Here is a 22,495-nt window from a genome sequence, read left to right as displayed (position 1 = left end):
CAGTCTTACCCCAAACTAGAAGTATTGGTGTTTTTATATATTAAAATAATATAATGAAAACCAAATGTCTTTGGGGGTGAAGATGAGAGACGGTGTTTACGAATTGGTTGGCCAGTTTGTTTTATCCTTTGGGAATGTTTGCTATCAAAAACCTGCAGCTTAGGAGAAAGTGGCCAGTTTGGATGTGGAGGGGAGAAAAGCCATGGCTGGGATCTGAGACACAGCACCACAAACAAAAGCTCTTTGGAAAACAGTCTGGTGGTGGAGTAGCCAAAGATACAGGATAAACAGCACAGAGTGCAGAAAGCTGAAACTGAGCAAAGGCTTTCCAGAATATCTGGCAGGTTATCACATTCTTCTGACACACACTATAGATACATGAAAGTATGTACACCGACACAAATCTATACAGGCTATGCATGTTTGTATATGTTTATGGACTTCAAATCCACCTGAGAATAACTATGGGTGTGTTTGTTCCAAAAGAGAAGGATGCTGCCATTTCACAGTTCAACAGAGTGGTGCTGCACAGTCTCTTTCATGGAAACCATATCCCAGAAATGCTTGGTGAGTTACATAATACAGGCAGTCTTTAAATAATAAATAGTAGTGTACAAATAAAGGATATTGAGAGACTTCAGGAAAGGAACACCAGTGATGCTTTCAGCTGATATTAGAAAAAGATGGAGGGGCAGATGGGCACTTGTGATTGACCATTGGACAAGAAGGGATCATTGCTTTGTACCTCACAGCATGTGGGGAGCTAGCTACAACAAGGGGCACCACAGTCATGCTTCCTGGGGTGCCTACAGATGGTTAGCAACATTCCCTGCTCACAGGCAGCAAAAATCTAGGGGGGGTTTACCACTGCCACCTCTACAGCCACAGACAAATGCACACAGATGGGTGGAGAGGTATCACTTACTCCCATTCCATTCATATTTGTGATGTTTTCTCCCCCTTTTGCTCTTACAATGCCCATTCCTGCAATTTCTCAAGGAATCTCCACAGAGGGGTCTTGTAACCATTTCCCTGCACCTTGCCAGCACAGTTTACACCTTAATTGGGATGTAAATTTTCAGTGCTACTTCTGAATAACTAAAATGTTTTTTCCACACATGTGAAGTGTGTCAGCCTTTGATCATCAGTAACTATGCCCTACCTAAAATATAATTTGCTATGACAATGTAAAAATTTTCTTATATTAGGAAATACAGGCAGATAAAGAACAAGAAGGACTTCCTGCCTCACTAAACCTCGGGATTTGACACTTTTCTTGGTTCTCCAAAGAGCTCAATGAGAGGCAAGAGTATCACCTCAGTGTGTTTAGAGCTCTGTAGATTCAATCTTGTGTGTTTTGACAAATGTTTTGGTTTGTTTTCCTGAGATCTTTAGGACAGGTAGGTAGATCTCTCCTACATGCTGTGTTTTTCTCACTCCAAATAACTTTGTGGACATTGTAGAGGAACCTACACTCATGGTATATCTAAGCCAGTCTGCTTGACATTGTGGGAAACTGCTCTGTGAGTCTGTTCAGAGCCCTGTCATAGATAAAAAAAGGTTCCATAGACTTCTTCAGGCTTTGGAACAGATTCTGAAGAATATGCTCAACACTGATTTTACTTTAAGCTATCACTTCTATATGCTGAGATTCATCATTTTCAGAGAGGGAAAGCTATACAAGAAAAGTACTCATGGCATTTATATTTTCTTCCAATGACATGAAGATGTTGTGTAGCTCATATATGCATTTTTTGTCGAGGTACCTGTTTAAAGAAGGAGGAAAAAAAAATAAGCAAAATTGTCCTTCCCATGTCATTATCAGCCATGGTGTGATTAGCAACAGAAGTGCCATTACATGAACAACAGATGTAAGAGTCTGGCACCCTCAGAAAGTCAGCTGACTGCCTGTGATGGCTTGAAGGGAAAGAAAGCTTTCCCTGTTAAGCAACTTCTTAGTGAATAAAAGATGTGTCAATATCCATGTCCATCATTCTCCTGCATATTGCACTGTGAGCACCTGGAGGGGTCTCAGACTCAGCATTTTAGTTTGGATTACCTGAGTGCTTTTGATGAGGTTTTCCTGTTTGTGACCCATCTTCTGCTTTGGCTTGCAGAGTGGAGCAGCCTTAAAGCTGCTAATGGTGACCTAGTCCACAGGTCCAAACCAGAGCTGGTCTGAACCAGCCCTCCACCCCAAATAGTTTTCCTGCACAGGTCTGCTCTGATGCACCTTGATGTCTTGCTTATGAAAACGTGCCTGACATACCATTACCAGAGCTACTCCAAGTCAGCCCTTTGTTTGTCTTTTTGTTTTAAAAGCAGAGATCCATTTATCCACTGAGCAGCAACCATGAGGTGCTGGCTACACTGATTTTTAAATTGTCTTTTTTTAATAAGAAGGACACATGCAACTGTCAAGTAGACTTCTCTTATTTCCAGTGATCTGTAAAGATAAATCTAATCAGATAAATTAAAAAATCTCATTTTTATAAGAGGTTTCCTTGATTGTTTTTAAGAAAATAGGTTTCAGCATTTTCTGGCATCTGGGAAATCCAGGTATGTACTCACAGTTTGAAGGGGCTGGCATACTGCAGGCTGGCACATTATCAGCATGACACCAGGCATGCAGTACCAGCTGCACAGGTGCCCAGTCTGCCTACAGGGGGATCAGACAGCTTTGCAAACAAATCTTTGGCACATGCAGGGGAGCAGTGCCCAGTATGTAATACCCCTATCTCTGGCAACAACCCTGGGTCATGCTGTTTAACCAACAGTCACCCTACTGGCCTTTTGTGGTCTCCCCTGTCTTTCAATATGTTCTACAAATACTGTCAGTGTTTCAGGAAGCTCCTCAGACAATTATTTCAATATTCTTGGTCACAGTTTTCTGGTGCTACTTCTGTATGTTGCTGTGATGGCTGCTTACAACCTCCATTGCTACTGATGAGATAGAAAGTATTTCTTCCTTCCTGTGAAATAAGCACATCTTTCGAAATACACAACATTCTAAATACAGAAATATTCAATGAATATTTCTTCTTTTTCTGTTATCACAATTGGCGATTCTGCCACCTTTAACATTGGAGCTACAGGAGCTAACAAAGGGAAGAGACATTACTGAACTTGATGAGTGGCATTTTTGTCAGAGAGAAAATGGATGTGAAATGCCGACAAAAAAGTTTAAGTATTAAATCACAAGGAGGTTATAACCAAGCAAAATATCAGGTTCTAAAATGCTTTCCACACTCTCCTCCATCCCTTGGGATCTGGGGACAAAAAGTACTTTTATACTACTATTTCCATGGAGAAGATTGTTTGATATGGCAATACAGATAGTATAAGGATTCAATGGTCTAAGAGGTCCCTATGAATCCTACCTTCCTGTATGATTGCAAGGATTTTGTTAGGTCTTAGTATACTTAAATAATGCCTTCTTGCCCTTAATCTTTAAACCCAGGATTTTTCCATTAATGTTTTATCTTCTTCCATCAGCTGTCTCTTTTCTAGCTGCTTACTTGTTTGCACAGCCACCAGACTTTCTGTTACTCTCATTTGTTACATATAATAAAGTTTGTAATAATCATTGTCACTTGTCACTTTCACTTCTTGGCATTACTAAGGTGGATTTGAGACCAGAAAGCCTCTCACAGAATGACAGGTTGTGGGTTTGGGAAGAATCAAATAGGTTTTTTCAAACACAATGTTTTTATTTCTATGCTAAATCTTTTCCTTGCAACAATTATTTGACTGTAGCTGACCTCTAGAAATTGTCCTTGGAAAGAATCAAATAGACTCCTTCAGGCTGAGAAGTGGTCTGTCTGCACCCAGAGGAGTTTGTCAGGTGCTTCCACAGAGGGAATCAGCTCTCTGGTTTCTTATTTTTACCCATCCTGAAAGAAAATATATCCATTATTCCCTGCAAGTACAAGATTGTTTCCATAGTGCTGGCTCCAAACCTGTAGGGTCCAGCTCCTTTGCTGGGACTTTGGTGTTCAGCCAAGCCCCAGCTACCAGGGTGGGCTGCCAGGTCTGGCAGTCCTGAGGAGCTGGGAACCCAACAGCCACTTCCAAGCCTGGAAGTGCCAGTGGAGAGCAGGGAAGTGAGGCAGGGTACGCAGATGGGTCATTTCTCACTGTGGGACAGTACCCAGGGATGTCAGCAATTCTGTGCAGAGCAGCACAGGACTGCCTGGGGGTTGATACGTGGCTTGCAGGGCAAGGAAACCTGGACACCCTGGTGAAGAGCAGACAGGCTATAATTGAAACCCTTTCAGTTTATACCCTGCTGGCAGCTTAGCTTCAGGAGTGCCAAAAAAAAAAATCCCCTGTGCACCGAAAAAACCCAACAGCTCTGGGCAGGCAGAGGCATTTTTCATACATGACCTATGGTGAACTGCCTCTTTATGTTCAAACTTCAACTCTTCATTAGCAGTGGGGTCGTTGGCTGCTCCTCCCTCCAAAAAACCACGGAGGCAGCACGAAGTGCTGAAGTGAAAGAGTAAGCACTTTTCAATTAGCCATGAACTTTATGAGACGTGAGACTGCGACAGCAGTGCAGAAGATGCCGGGTGACCCTGGGCAGGGCTGCAGCAGGCAGTGCAGCCCAAGGGCAGCGACAGGCACGGGGGGACTCAGCTTCTCCACTTGTTCCTTAAGCCTGCTGCTCATTTACAGCCATAAATGTCACGTTTGGCTGCAATGGCATAACTAACAGGTGACATTTTAACAATATTGTCAGCACCATGCAGGATGTCTTTCAACATTGATGAGTTATGTGAGGCCAATGCGAGTTTTGTGGGGTTTGTCAGTTCTCCGCTCTCAAGGCAATTGTCTATTTTCTCCTGAAAACAAATGTTAAGTTAAAAAACACTCATATGCATTGCAAATAGCTTCTCAGGAGGATTTCTGATGTTATAAAATGGCAGAGCTATAATTCTGAGTGAGTGAATACTGGAGGATGAGAGATGGCTATGAAGAGAAGCATCTCCCATGTATATGTCATGAGAAATGGGATGGAAATTACACATGACAATTCAGTCTTCTGGACATGGCAACTTGGCTTTAACAACAGGTTTTGGTGTAAAAACATATTCTATACGTTGGTATCTGCCTCTCAAAGTCTTGGGCCTTTTACATACCTGGAACAATCCATTAGAGTAAAATGGACTATGTATACATATAAGCATAATATAGCAAAATCTTCCCTTGATGCCAACCCTTTGATTATTTCTAAATGACACAATAATTAAACTGAGTGATTCATCACAGAAATATAAGGGGAGTCACATCCTGATTAAAAGAGGGGGAAAACTCCATCAACACACAAACATAAATAATAAAAGTACTGAAAGTCTGCACTTTGATCCAAATCACCTTGAGAATTTCAAGTTATTTAACAATATTTTACAAACTGTTTCAACCACACAAAGACTTAACCCTGCTGCCAGCCAGCAGCAGCAGCACAGCAGCATGGTGGCAGAGAGGGAGCACTCCACTATCCCTCATTTTCCTTTGGTACTTCTTTCTGCCTCCAAACCAACTTGCTCAGCTGATGTTCCTTAAAACGCCCTGCATTCCCTCCATTACCCCCTCCCTGCCACCCACACTCAGCACCAGAGAAGGTATCTGCTGAACTCTCATCATTGCTGAGAAAAAGACCAGCCTGGAGAAAAAGGATCCCAAATGGCTCCCAGTGGCCTGTATGCATCTGTCCCCATGTCCTTCTCTTCTACCTGCAAGACAGGTGGAACACCAGGGGTTGTGCACCTGTAGTCCTGCAGCTCTTATGTGATGTGAGTTCCACAGCAGCTCTACCTTGACAACTCTTCCTGCACTGAGTGTGCAGCTGCAGGGTCCCAGACCTGCTTCTGTCACCACAGGAGCTGCTGCTGCCTTGGTCACCCTGCAGAATGAGAGTGGGCTGAACTCCCACACTGGCAGGACTGCTCGAATCAGGATGCATCCAAATTGCATGTCCAGCTGCCTCCTTTGCTGGGATCTGCATTTTAAAGGATATTTAGAGCTTGGACCTGTGACAGTTTGGACTCATGGCTGGTCTGACACTTACACCTATTTTTATTTTTAATTATCTGCTGAAACCAATTTTTTTTTCTTAAAGCATTCCTGCCACACTGCAAAATCCCCAGTCAGTCTGGTTATGGGCATGTATTGCCAGCAGAAGAGCTGGAAACTTCTTGAGGCCAAGGTCTTATTGCTAATATTAAATTTGGGACTCCCAATAGCAGAATCAGTTTGCTTCACCCAACCTAACAATGTACCTGGAGTATCCTCTCCATTCTGGGGTTCCCCAGTGAGGAAACATGTTAACACAGAGTTCAGCAGCAGGTCTCCAAGATGGTTGGGGAAGGGCAACATACAGGGAGAAGCTGGGTGAACTGGGTGTGTTCAGATGTAAGAGAAGGAATGGGGAGATCTTAATGTTGTCTGCAATGGGAAGATGCAGAGAAGATGGAGCCAGATTTGTCTTGGAGATGCACTGTAGCAGAGACAACAGGTGTGAAGTGGGATGCAAGGAATTTGAATGTGGTATGGGAAAAGCTCCTTTATCCTTATAAGGATCATCAAAGATTGAAATAGAGTCCAGAAAAATTAGGAAATCTCTTTTCTTGGAGCTATTCATGACTCTGCTGGACAAAGCCATAAATAACCTGCTTTAACTGGGCCCGCTCTAGTGGGGCCTTTGGCTGGATGGCCTCTGGAGCACCTTCCTCACTTCAATTAGTTTGGGATTTGGTGAGCATCATTTATTGAGCTATGCTTTTCCTCTAAAATGAAAAAAAAAAACCCCTCTTTGATGAGGAGATAATATTCTTGTTATAAACCCTGTCCCCTAGGATCTCTCAGAACTGGACAACTAAAGTACTAAATGCATGCACCACCACTCAGAGCTGGTATCACATTGCCAGCACTTCACAGTTAAATCTTTTTTGCTTGCTAAGGAGGAAAAGTAATTTTGGAAATAGTTTAATATCAGTCTCACACCAGAGGTGTTTCTTACTGCTTTTCTTCTATAAACCATCAGTAGCATTAATTAAAATTTTCATTTCTTTTCCAGTTCCTTTTCTACTGTGAAGACTGTATCTTTAATAAGTAGCTGCCATCTCAGCAGTGGGTTCTTTCAGAACCAGGGCTGGAATTTGTAGGAGGAGATACACATGTAGGCTCTTGAGGAGAGGGTCATGGTGGTGTCAGAATTACAAAGGCTCTGTAATCAGCAGAGAATAGCAGACCTTGTTGTAAGTCATGATCCATAGTCCCAGGAGCACTCCAGCACTCAAAGCTACCTCTCGAAGGATCTGCCCAGCTCCTAGGAAGGCAAGACTGGAAAGGACAGAGCCATAATGTATTTAGTCTCTCCTCCTAGAGGGACTGTTCCCTATCTCTCCCTGTCTAATTCTAGGACTGAGCAGTGCTACTGGATTCCCAGATCTGAGTCCTCCCAACTCCATCACTGCTCTTCAGCAAGGAAGAGGGGTGACCTCAGCACATACTATTTCCCCAAACTGCTCTGAGTTTGGAGACTAAAAATGGACAATCAGGGAAACAGGACACTGAGGTGACAGTACTCTTGTGGAGTGTGTCACCCTACAGTGTTAATATATTCCTTTGATGTTGTAACTTGGAGCACAGCAGCACATATTCCAAGATTTGGGCATATTAAGCTATTACAGGGTCCTGCTGTACACCTTGCTCCTCTCTAACTAATTGCCAGATTTCTGGGCCCCTTTACTACTCTGAATATTAATCAGTCTTCAGGAGCAGCACGAGGCTCAGCAGTGATTCTTCCAGAGCATCATCTCTCCAGTGGAAGTGCTGAACTTCTCTTCCCACCTTTGCTTCCAATCTCATCCTTCATTCATTTTGTGAGCATTTGATGTGGAAGACAGTTGGAGAAAGTGTGGGATAACAGCAGGACTTTCTTTCTTTGTATACCTGGTGTGGGCATTTCAGGGAACGTATCGTGGGAAAGTGCAGCTCTCTGCCGAAGAACTTTCACTCACACTGTCTGCAATGGGTCCCAAGAGATCATTAATTCTATTTATTCCAGTTTCCACTATCTGATGAGCATGGAAATCACATCCTGTACAGAAATTGGACACACTTGTTTCCTGATGCTGCTCTGGTACCCGGGCTGTGAATCTGTGCTATACTGCCAAGAGCATGATCACAGGCTCACTTCTGCTCCCTACTCCAACTCCAGACTTTGCAGGCCAAAAATGGCGCAAACAGAGATGCTCTGACTGCCTTCCGAGGCTGCCTATTCGTCAAGCAATGAGGAGAAGAAATTAAAATATGCATATTGCTATGCAGAATAAGTGAACCCCTTTGGCCAGGAAGTATTAGAAGCCCCATGCAGTTTATCACCAAATCCCAGTAAAATTACTTAGACTCAAGATGACACACAGATTCCAGCACTATCAAGTCACAGGCATGAAGCTGGAACACTGGGCCCAACAGTTCTGTATAAGGTCTAAAATCAGGTAAGCCTTGAGTTAATTGTACATAAATATGTGAGATAGGAAAACCTCACCTAAGGGCACTATATTCCACACCTGTCCTCTTGTGCAGAGGAGAACCTCTTAGAAACAAGTTACATATTTCCTTCTAGTACAAGTACTTCAACAGTCTCTCTAAATAAACATGTATTCATGCAAACACAGGTACATGTATTACATTCTCACCTTGAGACTGTTTTTCCAGGGATTTGTCATTCACACAGCACTAGAGAATAGTGCTGTGAGCTCAAACAATATGAGCTATGATATTTTCAATTTGGCCTACTCAAAGATAACCTCTTTGTCTAGGATACACAGAAGGAGTGTCTTGGTTTGAAAGACAGGTGTCTGCTAGGAAAGGCAGGAGCGTCTCTTTGAAATGGAGAATGTAAACCTCCCTGCCACTAAATTATTATAATTTTGAAATTAAGGGGCTCTCAGGGAAGATAAGGGAAATAAGAATAACAGTACTTTACTAGGAAAACTACAATAGAAATACAATAATACAAAGAACAAACCCAAAACACTGTCAGAATCAGAATACAACCTGACACCCCATCAGTCAGGGTGTTGTTAGCAGTCCGATTAAATGGTGGCTGCACTGGAGTGACAAAAATGGTTCAGTTGAAACAGTGGTCCTGTAGAAAGGTGCAGTTTTCCTCCAAAGGCCCAGTGATGATGTGGAAAGGTCCAGTTTTACTCTGGAATCCAGTGGGAAAAAGGCTGCTTTGGTGTTTCAAATCTCAGTTTTTATCTAGGTAGGAAATGTTTGGCTCCTACTCCTGGGTGGAGCACCTCACAATGGGATGATGGAATTTCATCAGTCATACAGTGGGACTCAATGGCCCATTAACAGAAGATATCTTCCTGGAGGAAGGATGGGTTGTGGGAAAGATAAAGAACACTGCCCCACCTGCTTTCAGCAGATGGTGATAGCATACATACTTTTGGTCACATCCTGTATTGCAACCTAAGACATTATCTACCCCTTATTCTATTACCAACTGCACGAGATATGGTATTTTCAATTTGGCCTAATCAAAGATAACCTCTTTGTGTAGGATATACAGAGTTAGTCATTAAGCTTTCAAGGTTGTGGTGCTGGCTGCCAATATCTAGGATTTCCCAGTAGGGACTTCTGTGTGGCACATTCTCTACACAGTTTACTTACAAGAAAAACAGAAGCTGTGGCAGACCAGGACATCCTGCAGGCCAAATGGGGCAGACCAATGGATTTAATCTTACAGCACCAGAAATCAGATTGTATTTTTAGTTTGTCTGATGTTGCAGTTCCTTACAACATGGAATCTGAAGGGATTTGTCAGACTTGTGTCATCCTTTCTAACCATCCTTCAGGTTGAACAGGCTCAGAGGCATCTCACCTAGCTTTGCTGCTGTTTTTGCTCCTGCTTGTTTCATTGCAAGACTACTTGTTAATCTTCAAATTATGTTTGGCATCTCACTATAAATAATCTGGGCTATAAACATCTCAGCTCTCAAAGTCTGAGTGCATTTGCCTACCATTCTGATTTGCATCTCTTGCTTACTCGGCCTGTTCAGCAGGTGTCAGTAGCCTGTCAGCAGCCAGTCCTTGGTGATGACTATGTTTGAACCTGGAATCTGACTTAGACACAGGTTTGGGTTTAACCAGCTGGAGCTGCCTGGCAGGTGGACATCCAAATCCAAATGAGAAAAAGTTACTCCAGAAGGTCTGGCAAGGAACCAGGGAAGTGGTTGCCATGAGCACACAGTTATTGAGAAGCCACAGGGAACCAGGGCTCAGTCTCAGAGCAGATGAAGTCATTCGATGAACCAGGTACATCCTTGCTCCTTATCTGATTCTGGATTTCAGAATGACTGTGTCCAACAAAGCATTTCCTATCACTGTGAGTCAGAATAGCCAAATCCAGGCAGGCAAGGACCAGTATTCACATGGGAGATCTTTACAAGGCCATGTCATCCTGATGTTAACAAAATGGTTTGGATCATCTTGTTCCAACGCACCCTGCCATGGGCAGGGACATCTTCCACTAGACCAGGCTGCTCCAAGCCCCATCCAACCTGGTCTTGAACACTTCCAGAGATGGGGCATCCACAGCTTCTCTGGACAACCAGTGCCAGTGCCTCACCACCCTGACAGTGAAGAATCTCTTCCTAATATCTAATCCAAGCCTGACCTCTTTCAGCTGCAGAGACAGGCAGCCTGCAGAAGGCTCAACACTGTTCAGCAATAAGTATCTGATCCAGCCATTATTTTGGGGCAAACATTCTCAAGAGCATACCAGCTTACGTAATTATTTTATAGAATTTAAATGAAAACAGTAATTAATCAGCAATATGTAAGGAAGTGACTCTCCATCTGACAGACATTCTCCCCATACTAAGAGACACAGAAGCAATTATCTGCATGCCTTTTCCTATGGAAGTGGATTCATGTTATGCCTCTGTCTCGGAAAACATTCAAATGTGATTTGGGATTAATTAAACCTCAAGACACCTGGAGGGCAAGTCAGAAGCATGTACATTTTCTGCACCAGACATTTTATAGTGTGGGAAAAGGAATATTTTACCAGCAAGACCTTTTAGTCTTGATGAGGGAGAGGAACAGAAAACCAGCTTGGGAATTTCAGGGCAGAGAGGTGGGCGAACCCAAACCATGAAAACGTAAGTGCACATAATTGCAGCTACCACCTGATGCAGCTGATCATCTCTTGTGTCCAGCAGCAGTTGAAGGGCTGAGAGGTTCCACAGGTGCTGCACAATGTACAGGTGACAGTTTCAGGTTGCCTATTATTAACAGAAGACCCCTTTTGGTGACAAATCTGGTGATGGCAGCAATTAAGAGTCTCAGGTCCTGTGAAGAGTCTCAAGGTTTCTCCACCCTCCTCCCTTGTCTTGTTCCCACCATTTGGGCAAGGAAAGATGTACATGGTCCTGCACTTCCATGTTGGAGGCACCCGCTGCTGATCTCTCCATCATACATGAGTTCACTTGTCAGAGTTATCAAAGTCTCTGGGAATAAATTCACCTCAGAGCAAAGCCCCAGTGTCCCTTGACTCCAGCTCAACACTTGAGCTTTCCCACTATATCAGCTAGCAGATCTCCAGTAAAACATCACTTTCATGCAGTTTCCTAATTGCTAGAGACTGTTGCCTAAAGGATTAGAAACTGGTGAAAGTTTTAGTGGAATGCTAAGAAGTTAAGAGGAAGAAAAGAGCCAACATTTTCCCCAAGGAAAAGGTCGAGAAAAGATGAGATAGCAAGCATGTCACTGTGCCCCAGCCAGAGCAGAGGAGCTGTCCATCTCCCTGCTACAGCCCTGCCTAGGAAAGCAGGCATCCCAGCAAGCCCTGATGGAAAAACTATACCATAATCCATGTTACCATGCACTTGCCTGGGGGAAAGAGCTCAGTGACACAGAGGCATTGGGGCTCGGTTAATGTGCTGTGCGTTCCTACCCAGCAGAGTTTGTTTGTGTGCCCAAGCCTTCACTGCTTTTAAATTAAGTTCCAGAGCCATTTCACTACCCACATAAGCTGCGGGACTCCTGCTGCTGCCCCTGCTTTCTGTGTTAGGGGACCTGAAGAAACACTTCTGACACCCATCTCTCTGCTCCCTATCCCTTTTCCACACCCAACTCTCACTTGCTGGAGACAGGATGGGTCTGCTAAGTTATGGGGCTGCCTGACAGCTACAATGAGGGAGTACATTATATTTTAGAGCTCTGTCCAACAATTGCCTAATTAATTCCCATCCCCCACTCCTACAACCAGTACAGACAGGGGGCATCTCAATTTTCTTATTCTCCCAATGATGGGAAGCCACAGCACAGTGAACTTCCACAATTCACTCCTGGGCATCACAAGAAGGCACATGGTAAGAGGAAGCTAATGCTGAGTGTCCTCCTTCCCCTGTAAAGTAAAATACAGGGATAAAAAAGGCATCTCATGAGTAGGACATATCCTCACCAGCATCCCTCTCCAGCACACTGTGCTCAGAGGACAATTAAATTACACTGCTGTTTCCCTTTCATCATGATCTGATTTACAGGGGAATTAATAGGGGCAGGGGAAGAGGCCTGCATGAAGCCAAAGCCAGGGCAACTGGCAGCTGTGAGCCTTCTTGAAAAACAGGAAGCATGCCAGGATGTCTTTATTAGAGAGGAAAAGAGGGAGAGAGAAAAGGGCTGCTGCAGGAATGAAAGGCAGATACAGACATCAGCCTTGTTTACAGCAGGGATTTTGCACTGGTGCAGCTAAACCCTCCAGTTCAAAATCTACTCACAGGCATCTGCCACCAGCACAGCTGGAAAAAAAAAAATCACACCTCAGACTACTTGGCAGCTGCATGAAGAAAGTCTGCCATACAAGAAGGGCTTTTGTCTCACTTGATCATGTGGCTCCAGAGGTCATACTGCACCTTTGACTAGTGATTTCCCGTATTTCCCTGAGGAACTGCTCCTCCCCTGAGCTCACAGGTTCGATTCCCCCATGCAGCAGCCTGCAGCAACCCTGTCTGCTCCTGACAGTGCTACCTTGATGGTGACCAAGCCTGTCACCCAAGTGGGACAGCAGGTGTCATGGAGACATACTTACTTGAATACATAATAAAATTCCAGCTCCTCACAAGTTGTTTGTCCAGGCTGTGAGTGTACTGCTCTGCAGATGGAGACATGGGAGCTGGTTCTTGCAGTGCCATTTCACATCCAGGCTGGTTATGGCTTGGATGCCCTACACTGCAAGCTCAGCCATCACTGCTGTTGCTGGCTGTGTTCCAGAAGCACTTTGGCAGCTTTGGGACAGCACAGAGCCACAGCAAGTAAATCACAGGGCCAGTGAGCTCTGTACAGGCTGCACATAAGGGTGCTTTTGAAACAATTCTCTGTGTAAAGTCAGATAAACTCCAAAAGCATGTGGTTTTATGGCGCTCCTGCTACTCCAGAGCAACCCATGTACCTCTGTGCTATACTGCTTCATGCCTGGGAGAAGTGCTGTGCTGTGGCACTGGGACAGGCCTCTGCTAACTGGGAACTGGGATGTATAGAAACTGCTGGAAACAAGAGGAACAGGGAAGAATGTTTCCAGGTCCATGTTCCCACTCTCCAGAACCCCTGCAGCACCTTTGCTCTTTGTTCTCTCTTATGTTCTATGTTATTGAGAATTTTTTTCTGCTCACCCTAATAGCTGAGCCCTTGGATGAACTTGCAGTGTCCAGACAGTGGAAAGGGAGAGGAGACATAGTGCCCCTGGGAAGCCATATCTCAGGTAATCATATTGACTGCATCCTGAAATTTACATCTCCACTGCCTCTGGCGCTGGAAAGATACGGTGATATTTTTTGCATCTAATCCTTTTTGGAGGTTGACTTATGATAAAACTTTTGAGATGTTAAGCTGGCAGCTCATGTTAACTCCCCTTTGTGTGAGGGATAGTCTCTCCAGATGACAGAACACATAACAGAGGAGGAACATCATTGTAATTTCTCTCCAGAGCTGGAGAAAAGCAACTCAGGTCATTGGCGAGTTTCTGAAGAAGCTTCCTGTGTATGAACTTCTCCTTGACATCAGGGGAATGGAGGTGATGGAGCAAAAGAAATGGATCAAAAACACTTCTGGAGTTTGGAGATTCCTTGGCAGGAAGAAAATGGCTCCAGACGTCATAGCGGGTAGATCATAGTTGTACAAAGGTGTAACTGCCTCTCAGGAGCACAAATAGAGGAAATGTCAATTCTTAATTTCAAAAATAATATTAGAAAAGGAGGGAAATAAGTAGAGAGCTAAAAGTTACTGCATTCAAAAGAAGCCAAGGATCTAAAATTGCCTAGTGAGTTCAGTGGTGGGACTGTGAGTGTGCTACATGCTGGTGAGGAGATGACAAAGCCTATCTGTACCTGATGAATGAACTAGCTGTTAATTCTTAACTTCCACGCCAATCTCCTCCCACCCTGTTTTCACCTGGGGCTGCCTCTCAGGGATGCACGGTTCTGATGCAGCTTTGTCAGTGGGACCAGTGCAGTGGGCTGAGTTATCTCAGGGGTCTGAGGACAGATGCTTGTTTAAAGGGGGGGGCTTATTATGCAAATAATACCCTGCTGCTTTGTTTTAATTACTGTTGCTTGAATTATGACATTAGCTCTGAGTGGCAGGGCCACTGCTGTGCTGTCACTGTCATTATCATCCATGTCCCACAACAGCCACCCAGCACACCTCCTTGCAGATCTGGCCTTGACCCTGATCTTGACAGGCTCATCTACCTGCCCTTTTTCCACTGTCAAAACAGTGACAGCATCGAGTTTTGTCTAAAATGTAAAGGGGAATTTCTACTGTCAGTAAAGCTCAAGCAACCCCTGATGACAATTCGGCACCTGAATGGTGTGTGTTGGTGAAGCATCACTTCTGCTGAGGTTTTACTCAGGTAGTGGTGGCATGAGGACTCTGGGAAACAGTTGTCCCAGTGAGCAACCCTCTGAAAGCAAGGGGAAGTGTGCTAGGAAAGGGAGGGGGAACTAGAGAAACCAATGTCACTGACTTCAAAGATGAAGGATTCTCTTTATACTCTGAAAGTGATTGAATAAAATGACTGGCATCATCACTGAGCTCAACAGGATTTTTCTGCTTGTGTTGGATTATTTTAGATGACAGTTTGATAAGCCTGATTGATGTTGATTTGTCTCTAAGAAGTGTATTACTTTAATTTAGCCTTATATTCAAAAATACTTTGAATTATGATACCATTTATTAAAGTTGATTTGCTTTATCCCAACAGATGTGTTAGCTTTGCCCAGCACTAGAAGCTTAATTTTTGGAGCGGAGTTTATAGTGCTGGTTCCAGCTGTGGGCAGAGCTGCCCTCTTGATGAGCACTTGCTCACAAACCACCTGGTCATGCAGGGACTCCAATCATCCCATCCACTTAGTAAAGGAGACAGCAATAACCCCTCATACCTTACTGAGGGACAGTTCCCTGAAGGACAGTACACACTGCTCTATTTCATACTCTGGATAAACCCCTGGAGTTATGAAAAGCACTGCTTTTCCTAATATTATTAAGGCAAAGGAGTTCCTAGGAGAGGAAGGAGAAGGAAAGATTACTGAATCCTTGCTGAAAGCAAGGTGAGACCTTATGGCCTGGGAATGCAGCCAGCATTAAAACCCACTGGACTAAGGTATATCATTAACAATGCATTGTTCCACCTCCACTTGCCAGTTGTGAACAGTGCTTGTACTCACTGAAACCTTCCTGGTGAGCTCCCATCTGCACTCAGCCTTCCATCGTAACAGAAATCACCCCTCATCTTCAGCCATACATCCTGGAGTCTTCCTTCTGACAGAAGTGCACCTGGAGACCCAAACAAGCATTTTGAGGACACCCATGCAAGGTTTTGTGCAAGTCATATCAATAAAAGATCAAGGCATCCCTTGGGATGCTGCTGTAGTCTTTGGCTGCAGAAGAGCTTTGGCTCTTTGCTCACATGCTCTATAATCTGGAAATGGTCAAGCACTGCAGCAGGTGAAATAAAAGACAGACTGACCTCCTCAGGCAGAAAGCAATTTGAGAAGGAGCACCTCCTTTAGTCCACCTGGGAATTGCTGAAGGAAATAGTCAGGAAATTTCAAGATTGTCCCTGGCAACAACAAAAGCCCAGGTTATTAAATCCCATGGCTGTATAGGGTCAACCATAGCCCCAGCTCCTTTGGTCCTCCTCTCATAGCTCAAGTGCATTGAGAGCACTCCCTCATAACCATCAGCTTCTCAATCCTGCCAGGTGAGGGAAATGTTTCCAAGATTTCATTTAGTACCTGTATTTAATCCATTAGTTCTCCCTGCAGACCTCCTGAAGACTGGGCTGTGATTAAGGAGAAGGTAAGTGCCCTGTTTATTGCTCTCCTGATACTTCTTCACTTTCCTCTACACTTTCATGGTTTTCATCCTACAGTCATGCAGTGCCTTGGAAATGTGCATGGGAGCCCCCTGCTCTGTCCCCTTGGGAGGAGTTGGAGAGGCCACCCACACTCCAGCAATACAGCTCCCGCTCTCCTATGAGGTCCTCTGAGATTCTGTGATTTTATGGAGTTACAGCCCTTGGTGTGAGAAAAAGTTATTAGCAAAATGGACTGAGAGTCATTTGCAAACACTTTTTCTCCTTGATTCCTTGCCATTAAGCTGCAGGCTTGAGTATAATTTGTTTGTTGTCTCAATTTAAAGGGAAAATTAATTATTTTTCATATTTTTCCTTTTCAAAATACAAGGGGAGGGCAGCAGGAAGTGGCCAGGCATGGAAGGAAGGAAAGTAACCATCTCCAGCAGACCACATTCGACGTAGAGTTCTTTCTGGTAATATGCTCCATGAATCCTGCCGCATGGCCATGACTCCTGTAAAAACCAGAGAAGACAAGCATGAGTATTGAATCACAACAGCTCTCTCTGTACTTCTGCAGCTGTCCCTGCTACAGCACAGGCTGCATTGGTCTCACTGAACACTTGGCTTCTTCTATAGTGCTAAAAAGTGCTGGATTTCCTGTGCAGATCAATCCATTGGCAGCTGCAAGGTCAGAATGGTTCCCATTTCTGCTTCACAGTTACAATCCCCAGGTGCCAAAGGGTCTTGCATATGGGACAGAGAAAGGTTTTGGTTTACTGACTCTTTCTACTCAACAAACATAAATAATCCCTCAGTAATGCAGAGGTTCTTTCCCTCCCAACATGGACTTCGAGTCTCGATGCTCTTTTTATTACCGAGTTAGGCATAAAACAGATTTTATGTTCACCGCACACTTGGAGTGCCCTACACACTTTCTGCAAACAGGGAGCTGTTCATCTCCTGTTCACTGGCTTTGACCACCAGAATAAATGCACTGCTGACCACAACATTCATCTGACTTGTCTTCTGTGTTTTTAATGGCTTGACCCATACCTTTCCTGGGACAGATACCATTAGCATGTGAATTAGCAATGCCTCAAGGAGGTCTTTCGTTTCTGGTAGCACCTGCATGCACCAAAAAGGTCCTTGAGCCTGCTGCATGAGAATCAAAAATTGCAAAGAATTAAAGAAAAACAAACCCAACACTGGAAGAGCTGAAAATGTGGCATTTTGACATATGTTCAGCTGTCAGAACCCATGTCTGGTGTCTGTGGACATCAGCACTTTTATTCCACATTTCAGACAGCTGCAATGATGTGACTGTCTAGTTAACAAAAACTCCAGTTATCATTTGCTGCTCTTGGCAGTAGCTTCTACCTAAACAGAAGTCCTTATCTGTTAACATTCCCAAAGGGGGACATGTCTGAGGAGGCCTGGGCAGCCCCCTACAGGCCTTTATGTTTGTTTCTCCTACACAGACATAAGAGCACAAATTCTGGTGAAATATTTGAGGAAAAATATACTTTTAAATGTCATGATTTAGCTCAGTTTCACAACTAATTGCTGTGAGATATTATTGCATCAAACCTTTCAGCATGGGGGAAGCAACAGTAAGATCGTTCAAATGGACCGGCAGGCTCCAAACTCCTGCTAAAGTTGGTTGCTAACTTGGGACCTTCCTGATGCCTTTATATAACTTATAAGAGGTTAGAACACTTGCAGAATATTACCCTTCCTTGCTCAGAGGCAAGGGACTACACCAGGGTAAATGCACCATAAGCAAACCCCTTCTTCATCACATTGTATTTTTCTTTGCTTGGATACAGCACCCGTGTGGCCCGGGAAGAGTATGCAAGAGTGAAATTTCTTTCATGATGCACCATTTTCTTAAGGCCAAATTTCCCTCTAACTCCATTTCCCTCTACTCTTCTGTGTTGTACTGGGAATAGTTTTCATCTCCTGACATCACCAGAAGGGCTGAGAGATGTTGAAAGCATACATCTTTTGGAAGAAAGCACTGTGTGGCAATGGAAGAATAATTGTGGTGACAGGGCAGGGAGAGCAAATATGTCTCTCTACCAAAATTTTACAGCCTCATTTACATAAAAAGAAAAAAAAAGCTTTTTTTCTTGTTAGAAGCGACAGGGAACATGAGAAATTCAGAAATTCTAAATATTCCCAAGGAACAAAAAGGGTTAAAAAAATAAAAAATCAAACTCACTCCTACCAAATCACATCTAGTTCAAGCAGCAAAGAATGTGTGACCAGCCTGGGGCTGATGCTTGTTTCCTACCCACTGCAGGAATTTCAGGACCTGAGCCCAGCCAGAGCTCACTTCTGGAGAAAACACAAACCTACCATTCATTAAACCTTTCTGCTGGGATGCGGCACAGGCTGAGGCAGTCACAGTCAAGACCTGCATGGTGCACATGAGAGAGCCACATGTCCCAGAAGTGGACATGGCACAAGCTGGAGCTGCTTGGTGGTGGTAGTTGTAAAGGCCTTGAAGCTTAATTTTAGATTGACACCTGTGTGTGATTGCAGACAAATTGAATTTATGACAGCCCATCAGCACTGACTGGAAAAACAACCAGCACCTTTGCAAAGAGCAGGTATTGATAATCCAACCAAAATGACCCAAACAATCACTGCCTCACATGGGGCAGGGCTGGTTCAGACACTGCAACCTAAAGCACAGTCAGGTCAATAGTCACAAACATTAGTGGTGTCCAAAATACTCGTCCCCCCACAACATATGTAATGAAAAAATAGCAAAAGCATGGACTGTGCTACCAGAGCCTGGCAAATTCGGCATTGGCTCAGGCAGACTTCCATTGTCAGAAGCGCAGAAAATAAATGCTTAAGACTAGGAGGATCTCTTTACCAGGAGGAACTGAGCCAGGCTCTCACTTCTCAGCTCTATGCACAATTTTAGCTCACTGCAAAATTACCACTGCTCACCCTCCTTCTTCCAGCAAGTAACAGGATGGCAGAGGCTGGCGATACAGATTCCAGGTGAAAAATAAGCACAAGCAGTATGTCAGGGCCTTAATCACATCTATATGGGATGTGATTTTTCCTCCTTGCCAGATGTACCTTTTTCTGTACACAGACATTAATGCTTGTGGAATAGCACTTGATCAGCCTTCATTTTCCAGCTGGATCCCTGCCCGTTTCTCTGGCTGAGCAGCCCAAGGTTTCCTCCTTCTGTCTGGCCAGCCCTAGGCAGGGCTGGTGCATTGAGGGCTGTGACAGCCGGGGTGAAGTGCACACAGGGGCTCCAATGCACTGCAGTGGAGCTGCTTCCAATGCAGCTGCCTCAGCCTCCTCTCTGCCATTCCTGCCTGCTTCATTAGCATCACACTGTTCAAAGGCATGGAAATTCCATTATATTTAGGTCACAAACATATTTTAAGCAAAAAAACTTATTATATTTAAAGCATCTTTTTCAGGGACTGTCTGCTGCTTCAGGATGGTTGCACTAATGTTCACTGTCCTTAATGTTTTTTAATGAGATACCAGGTGCTTCCAAAGTCTGATTTTTTGTTTGAATATAAATTAGGTTCATTCTCTCTCTCAGTCTAAATACTCGTAAATAAGAAACCACTTTCTGGCAGCTTATTTAGGTATCCCAAACAGGCAAAAGCCCAGATTTCCCTGGGTGACTTTGAAAGAGAGAAAATAGCTCTGCTACAGGGACAGGACTGTAGTACCCAACAGTCTGATGCTCTGGTCTCTGCTTCCTTTCTTCCTTCCTCTGCTCTTTCCAAGAGCACCAGCACTCAGACATTGCTCCCCACGCTTTGGGCTGCCATTTCTTTTATCAGTGGCCTCTCCATGACTCTCTGTGGATTCACATCTTAAACAGATTCAAGCATCTGGCTACGCCCCCTATATAGGCTGTACAAGTGATGATCTTCTTGGACTTTGTAAATATTGATCGTTATTCTGGAAGCAGCTCAGCAGAGAGAAGCTACTCTTCAGCCCCAGCCCCTCTGCTGCTGGAAGAGACTTGTCTAACAGTCAGTACACTTTAAACTGGAGTGTATTGTGATGTTTAGGGATCAGTCTGTCCATGCTTAGATCATTATCAAGCCTTCTGCGGACAAGCCTAGGGCATGGCTACCTAGACCAGGACTTCCAGTGGAATAAAGCAGTACCAGTCCTGGAGAACCCAAATTATCTGGAGCACTGTGTGACACATTCCTCTGCTCCAGCAGGGCTGCTGCTGCTTCACCCCCACAGCCCACCCCTGACAGCCTGCTAGCTTGCCCTGCTGCTGACATGTCCTTCCACCTGCTCATAACCTTTCCATTTCCATAAGGGCTTTGTCTTGCATTTGATTCCTGTGACAATATTTTCTCTCCTGCTAGGGAGGCACAGTGGGAGACAGAGACCCTAGCACAGCAGGTTATTTTCCCCACCTGGCCATCCTAAACTTCACAGCATGTCCTGGCACTGCAGGCATCACAGAGGCACAGATCCTCAGATGTCTCAGGAAGGAGGTGATGCTATTTTTCTGCCCTCTAGGATTCCTCCAGGGGACCTTCAAATCCCTTGACTCTCACAGAGCAAGTCTATTTAATCCAAGTCTGAAGGAGGCAGCAGCACAGGAAGAGTTGGCTGGAGGAAGCCAATTTTTGGAAGCTTAGTAGAAAAGATTGTAATGTTTCTGTTCTTCAGGGTTGACAGTGCACATTCCCTCCATCAGCAGCTTAGCTTATCTGCTCTGTCCTGCTCTGTACTGGGCCAGGGAGCACATAATTCCACTGCAGTTGTCTTGACCTGCAATGGGAGAAGGAACAGAGGCAGCTGCCATCCAACTGGGAGAGGTACCTCTGACCATTGGGAAGAGGAGCATGAGCAGCCTGAGAAATGCAGTTCTCTTTCCAGAGAGAGCTGCCCTCCCTTCATGTACCTCCACAGAACAATAGAATCATTTCAGCTGGAAGGGACCCACAAGCATCATCAAAGTCTGGCTCCTGGCTCTGCACAGGACACCCCCAAGAATGACACCATATGCCTGAGAATGTTGACCAAATGCTTCTTGAACTCTCAGATATGGGATAAAATACACTTTAGACCAGAAGCAGATGCAGAAGCTGGTTTCAGTGGGATTAGACAGAACATCCACTCAGGAAGGCTTGACAGTGTTATTGGGTTAGCGTTAATGCAGGACATGTGGTCCAGCAGGCAGGGGAAATGGCTGGGCCTTCCTCAGAATTGATGGCTTCATCCCTTGCATTAGCACCAACCTACTGGCAGAGCCTGGCTTTGCCTGCAGAGGCTGTTTTTCCCTCAAGCAATGTGTGCAGAGCTCTGTTCAGCTGCAGGAAGAGAAAGAGGGCACTATCAACTGTGTGTTCTGTTCATTCTAGCCATGCTTGTCATGACAGGGAAGCAGCAGTGTATGGTTGTCCTTCAGCAGCCTGAACTGGCAGGAGCAGAGCTGAGCAGCCATCCCTTCTAATGCCAGGAACTGTTAGAGAGGGCAGGAAACAATGACCTTCCCAGTCCTCCCGCGGGCTGCATGTGGTGGATGAGAGCTGGAAGACAAGCCCCACAACCACTGCTCAGATTTCCCCACGTGCAAGATGTGCCTTGCTGAATGACCAAAACTACAACTGTTGCACAAACCATAATGAAATGTGTTTATTAAGAAAACAACTACTTTATAGATTTTTATGCTGGGTATTTCTTCACTTCATCTTCACTAAACCTACAGCTTGATTTTGCACACTGAAAACTCAGTATACAGTCATACTCAGTATACAGTTGAGAGCACGAGCAGCTTTCTGCATTCAGGATTAGCTCTCATTTTCTGCTTTTGGCTCCTTGTAAATCTACCTGTTTTTCTTCCAGTGTTAATATTGAATTCAGCCAGATTAAATCTAGACAGAATGGGTACAGCACATTTTTTTCTGCTAGCTGATCACTGAATCTGACTTATCAGCCCTGTGACTTGATATCTGGAAGCTTGATACAAGATCTTGTAAGTCTGTCTATACAAGAACATAATTTTAACCAGCAGTACGATGTCTGTGAATCCTCTACCATCAGCCTACTTCAACTTTCCTTGAGGAAGGAGGAAAGAAATGGAAGGCCTAATCAAAACCA

This window comes from Cinclus cinclus, chromosome 2, assembly GCF_963662255.1.
Source record: "Cinclus cinclus chromosome 2, bCinCin1.1, whole genome shotgun sequence".
Classification (NCBI taxonomy): Eukaryota; Metazoa; Chordata; class Aves; order Passeriformes; family Cinclidae; genus Cinclus; species Cinclus cinclus.
Note: the sequence above shows the minus strand (reverse complement) of the source record.